Below are 6620 nucleotides of genomic sequence, written 5' to 3' on the forward strand. Positions count from 1 at the left end.
AAATCAGGCTAAGAGCCCTTAAATCATTCATAGAGCTTATTCTCCATACTAGGAATAAAAATTTGGGGATAAAAGGTACTCATTATTTTACATTTTATAATATTATTACTTCTATGGAAAATAAAATAGCACATTTTTCCTCTTTGGTTTCAATTCAATTTTTAGAATATTTACTAAGTCCCTATTTTGTGTAAAGTTACTGTGTTTGCAGCTCTAAGAAATACAATTTCAGACTGTCTCATGGAGTGGATACACTCAAAAACCATGACCTATGATACAAATCAGACTGGGATGTGTGCTCTAATTATATGAATAAAAACAGCAAGTTAAGAGATTCAAGGAGCATTCTTCATCTGAAGTGATTCTCTTAAGTGTGAAAGTGGTAAACAATTTTGGAGAAGGTAATCGCTGTATTTTTGAAGTCTTTATAATTTAAGCACATCATTATTCATTTCAGCACTGTTAGTAAGAATTTCTAAAATCAAACTTCTCCTTTAGTTATTAACCAACTCCCTGGATCCACTTATTAAACTGTTGACCTTCAACCTCTCATTTCCATATTTCCACCACACAGTGACAACTGTGTGACATTTCTACAGCATTCGATAGTTCAACATTCAATAACAGCTCATCTTGTGTTTGCCTCTGAGAACGCGTCTGGATTGTTAATTTTGTGCAGAGTGTATGGATTTCTGTCACATACTCTAAAGGTGTTCTCCTCACCTTGTTGGTTATACCTTTTCCTAGTTGTCTACTATGTTTGTTTTACTTTAAAGGCAAGACTGTTCATTTTCCACAAGTACCCTAAAAATCATCATTTTGAAGCTAAACTTGAAAAGGTGGTGTTCATTCAGTCCGGATGAACAAAAACTGTTCTATTTGAGTCTTAAGCTGAGACAACAAATAACTTGATAGAATTAAACTGTGGTATGATTGAGTAAACACCCCTAAAAGTAAACAGTCCTAGATTTGTGAGTGAAGACAGCCTAAAGCATGAGAAAATTAATATTGTCTTGAATCTTTCCTGTTTGTAGAACTTAAACTATGGTGTATGCATTTAAAGTTGTCTCACTATAACTTCTCTGTATAAAATAAGGCAATATGACTTTTGTGGATTTCAGCTAGAAAGGAAAACTAAAGTAAAAGGAACTGTAAAGAAGACAAATCTGGTCGTTTTGAGCCTAAGTCTCTCTCTCTTTTCAAGTACTAATATGGGGCTGCCTGTGAGAAAAGTGCTTTTCAATAAAACTTGAAGGTCAGAAATTAAATATAATTGGGTTAGACTACTTAGGTGCAAAGAAAATAAATTTTAAGTATTTGTTTTAAAGTATTCTTCCACTTGAGTTTTGTTACTAAGTAACTGTAACATGGATAACTCACATAGTTTTCTTTCCAAAATGTGAGTTGGAAGTATGGATTCATAATTCTAAAGTATGTCTTTCTGTTTCTAAATATATTTCCCTTTGTTGAATATGTTTTGTTTCCCTATTAGTTGGGAAGGTGGAATGAGAACAAGTAAGATCAAGGCATGTCCAGACTAGGAGTAGAGTCAGGAAGTATGGCCACGGGTGCTACATGCTTGGGATCGTGATTTGGAATAAGTGGTGTTTTGTGTATAAGGAGAATATAGAGTTGCCATGAGTTAAAAGGATGAAATTAAGGGCAAAATGCTGTGTTTTATATTCAAGGTTTTAAGTTCAGATAGTAAAGAGAAAAGTGTAGGTGGATCAGGGTCATTCTTTCATTTAACAAAAAATTATTGAGACTATCTATACTCAGTGTGAGACACTGAGGTGACTTTGGGAATACAGCGACCTTCACTTACGGCTTACCCGTATTTCTTGTGATACACCCTTTTTTTCAGTAATCATGATACTTTTCTGTTTGTCTCTCCAAATTCTTTGACCACTTTTTGTTATTCTCCTCTCTCCCTGATTTTCACTCTCAAGATGGCTTTTCTTCCAAGCTTCTTTCCTGAGTTTCCTTCTCTTTTCTTTTTATGTTCTCTCCTTTGGTATCATACCCACTCCCATATTTCAGTAATCATCCACCATCAGTCTCATTTCCATATTCTAGTTTCTGTCGTCAGTATTCAGATCAGGGTTCCAAATCCATGCTAGAAGAACTGATGACATTTTTCAAGCAGTGTACAATTTTGAGTCACAGTCTTCATCCAAGATGAAGAATTTCTAGCTTTGTTTCTTGCTTTACTTAATGGAATATGTTTTCTCCATTTGTAACGTGGAGTCAGTTACCTCCCTTACATGATTTTTTTTTTTTTTTTAGCAAAGGACACTTGTATATAAATGTAAAATAATTACTGCTTTTTAAGTGTGACACTGTCACTGTGTTCCACATGAAGATAATCTCTATGAAGATTTTCTTCATTGCCTTAGCTAGAGATGAAGCTCAGTTCTGGTCTGTCTTGTATTTTAGTAAAATTTATACTTGTTTTATCTCCAACCTAAACCCACCCCTGACTAAAAGTTCTAGAGAGGTAGGAACTCATTAGTGTATCTCTTTAGTGCTTGAAACAATGTCTAGCAAATCAGAGGCACTAGCAAGTAGTTGTTAAATTAAACTGACAACCAGCTTTCATATATGAGAAAGAAAAACTACCCATAGACTCTATCAAATTTATCATTTGTTAACACGATGAGATGCATTAAGGTTTTTCAGAGAAATCTATGTTTCTGATGATGGATGAGAATTAAATCTATGCTTGGCTCAAAGGTCTGCATGCAGGCTGTACCTGCCTTGGCTGTCAGTGCTCAAATTTGTAATGCCAGAGAAGGTGTTTCTCCTCATTGTCAAGCATTAGGTAAGCAAACCTGCACTTTCTATCAATCATACATGGCGTGCATTGTGTGTGCCTGCTGCCTCTTGAAGTTCTATTAAAATAATGTAACACTGGACGGGAACTGTCAAAGATTTAATCTACCTGTGTCCGCCTCTTTCTGCATCCCAGTTGAATCAGACTGATGGGAGATATTGGCATGCTGACAACACACAAGATGGGAAAACCTTGTAGCTATCATTCATGAATTGTATTTTATTTCTGTTTGGAAAGATTTGAGTTCCACATTTTGAGTTTCCACATTCTAGCTGTATACCGCATATGCAAATTTGTGTTAGGGAAAGGAATATGTAGATATTTTAATATTCAGGATGCTAGCAATGAGGTCTTTTTTTTTTTTTAATTCGACTTTGTTTAGTGACTTGATGTGCTTCCTTGTTCTGTTGTGAATCAGTTTATTCTCTTTATAATAGAAAAGAATGATGACCAAAGGCATATACACACAACATCTACCAGCTCTTCAATGGGGATGCTGTTATGTTAAATCCCAATTAGTTATCCTCCGGGAAAGATTTAGTGTGAAAATTTAAAAAGTAAAACTGGCAAATGACAACAAAATGAATATACCTATTTGTCTGAAGGGATGGCCTCTTTCCTGCCATGTCACTCTAGGTTCGTCATATGAATCTTTAAATAAGAGACTGACTGACTGTAAAGAATGGTATGTTGAACTGTCTGTTTTCAAAAGATGTAGCTCTTCTAGAGTGATCATTTATATTATTGTTATAGTGTAAAAACTGGCAATTTGTCATTAACTTTTATTTTAGTGAAGTCAAGCTATTTTAGTGAAGCTTAGAGACACTGCTTTATTCAGAGCTAATACAACACAGAGAAATTTGAATGCTATGGGATAATATATCCTAAAGTCCATCTCATTCAAATGTCCTCAGTAAGATTTTGTTAAATGTTGGATCATCAGTTCATAATTAAACATTCTGATAATGCTTGAATTGTCAATATTCTACACTGTTAATTTAGGAGAGATAAGAATGCTTTAGCTTTTAGAAATGTCAATAGTGGAATGGAGATTCTGTTTTAAAAATATAAATTATTTACAAATATATTTTTTCATATTGAATTAAATTGCACTTTCTTGTGAATGTGAGACATAGGAGACCCAAACTATATAATTGAACATTATGATTTAGAAAATTTTATAGATGCTATTAATTAACTATATTGACTGTAAAAAAAAATCTTAGCATTTCTTCTATACAGTGTCTTATTCTGTTATATCTTTGACATCATAATTTCTTTTTACAGAAGCCATTAGTCCTAAGAATCAGAGAACATTCAGATGAGTTAAGCTTTATGACACTGTGATAGTTAATTTAATGTGTCACCTTGAGTGGATTGAGGGATGCTCAAATATCTGGTTAAACATTATTTCTAAAGGTGTTTGGAAGGAGACTAGCAATTTAGTTGGTAGGCTGGGGAAAGTGTGTTGCCCTCTGCAGTGGGTGGGCATCATTCAATCTGTTAAGAACCTGAATAGAACAGACAGGAGGGAGAGGGAAGATTTGCCCCTCCTATGCCTGACTGCTTGACCTGAGACATTAATCTTCCTCTGCCCTCAGTGCTCCTGGTTCTCAGGCCTTCAGACTTGGACTGGAATCTACGTATCAGCTCTCTGGCTTTCAGACTGCACCCTTGGCTTTCCTGGGTCTCCAGCTCGCAGATGACAGACTGTGGGACTTCTCAGCCTCTGTGATCTTGCGAGCCAAGACCTTACAATAACTCTCTTCTGTCTCTCCCTGCACGTATACTGTTGGCCCTGTTTCTCTGGGAAGCTGACTAATTTGGCATATTCATACAATTGAATGCTATGTAACTATCCACAATCATGGTGCATTAAAAATTTTTCTAGATTAAGACTCAGAAAACATTAATTACTGTCTCTGTGTTCCCTTCAGGGGAAATTATTTCTCACCTGCTTTGTAGACTTCCGCTGTGAGCCCACACTCAGCAGAGACGGCTCTCCTCTATGGGAGTGCTGTGTGTTCCACGCGGTAGAACCCGTCCTGCAAGTTGAATTCTTGCTTCTGCTCCAGGACCCAAGGGTTCACTATTTCAGGACAGAGCTTACTTTAATTTCATAGCTTGGGATTCCTTCCCCATGTCAATAGGAAATATTTGATTCCACAGCCATCAACCATCAACTATACATTTAAGACAAAAATTCACTGCCACTTCCCTAAGCAAGACAGCCAGAGGCTTGGAATCCATCTCTTAAAAAGAGGCCTGACTTCGCAGATTCCTTTGCTTCTAGTGTGAGTGGATTTCCTTTTTTCTTTTTTCTCCTTCCTTCCTTCCTCTTCCTCTCTTCCTCTTCTGTTTGTTTTGCTATAGAACTTGTATGCATATTTTTTATTACTGCTGTAACAATTCCACCCCCCCCGCCCCCCAGGATTCAACCTCTTTTAGGAAGAGGAAGGGTGATCCTTATTACTTCAGAATTGGAAGCATTGAAGTGAATTTAAAGTACACAGTCTACACTCCACTTTAAATCAGGTCACTCGAATCATTCCTCCATAATGGTGAAAAGTTCTTTCTCTGTTTTCAGATCATGAGGTAACAGATAAACGCACAGAAACAACATTTTATTCATATAGCTTACATCTGTAGTTACGCAAAACCTGAAAAGCAGGCATTATTTAACATATTGCACAAATAAGGAGACTACAGTTCAGAAAAGCTAAGTGACTGACAAGTGCACTTTGAAATCTGAAACTGATTCCAAACCCTCTGAGCTTTCCACCAGGGTCTTGTAGCTGTCAATAAAAATCAACCCAACTACTTGAGTTTTCAGTGATAGGCTATACGTCTTAGTGAGTCCTTTCTGTATTCCAGACAATGCAAGGGACTCCAGTAACAGCACTGACTTACACAATATAAATTCCAGAATAATTCTGCATATTTGCTTACAGGGAGGTGGTTAAGAGAACTAACTCTTGAATCATATGTCTGGGGCTCAAAACCTAGCTTTGTGTGACCATGAGCAAATTACTTACTTAACCTGTCTGAGCCTCAGTTTGCTTATCCATAAGATAAAGACCAAGTAGTGTTTCCTTGATTAGCTTGGTGACAAAAATTAGCAAATATAGATAAAGCACCTGGAATAGTATTTAATACTTAGTAAGAAGCATAATACATGTTAGCTATTATTCAAATGATCCATATGGAATTATGTTGCATCAGTTGGTCTATAATTGACAAAATATTTAGTATGCATCAAATATCACAACAAAGTTCTCAAATTTGTGAAATGTGATTTACCTTATTCTAAGTGGATCCGCTAATTAAAGTCCTTTCTAATTAGCAGCTGTGCTTTTTTATAGCAAAATATTTTTATACTTTCAATTTATGAAAAGCTAAGAAGCATATGACAATTTTAATGAGGTTCCTGTCTACTTAAATGAAATACAAATTTTCTACTATTTTTCTAAAATAAAACTCTCAATAGAATTTTAGTGCCTGTGTTTTACTGTTTTCCAACCCATTACTGACATCAGCACTGAACCTCTTACTGTAGAGTTAAAGTTATATTGGAATGCTGTGAATACATAAATATACTCAGTAAAAACACTATATGAAATATTCCCTGAAATTCAAAGTCATAGAATTTAGTGATAATTTGTGTACTTCTATAAAGAAGACTTAAATACTTATGATTAAATTCTTAATAAGTATTCTCTGGTTACATTTTAGCGACCTGTCTCTTTAACGTTTATTTAATTTAACTAAGGACTCTTTGTAGGGATGG

This window comes from Camelus ferus, chromosome 5 (genome assembly GCF_009834535.1).
Source record: "Camelus ferus isolate YT-003-E chromosome 5, BCGSAC_Cfer_1.0, whole genome shotgun sequence".
NCBI classification, from domain to species: Eukaryota; Metazoa; Chordata; class Mammalia; order Artiodactyla; family Camelidae; genus Camelus; species Camelus ferus.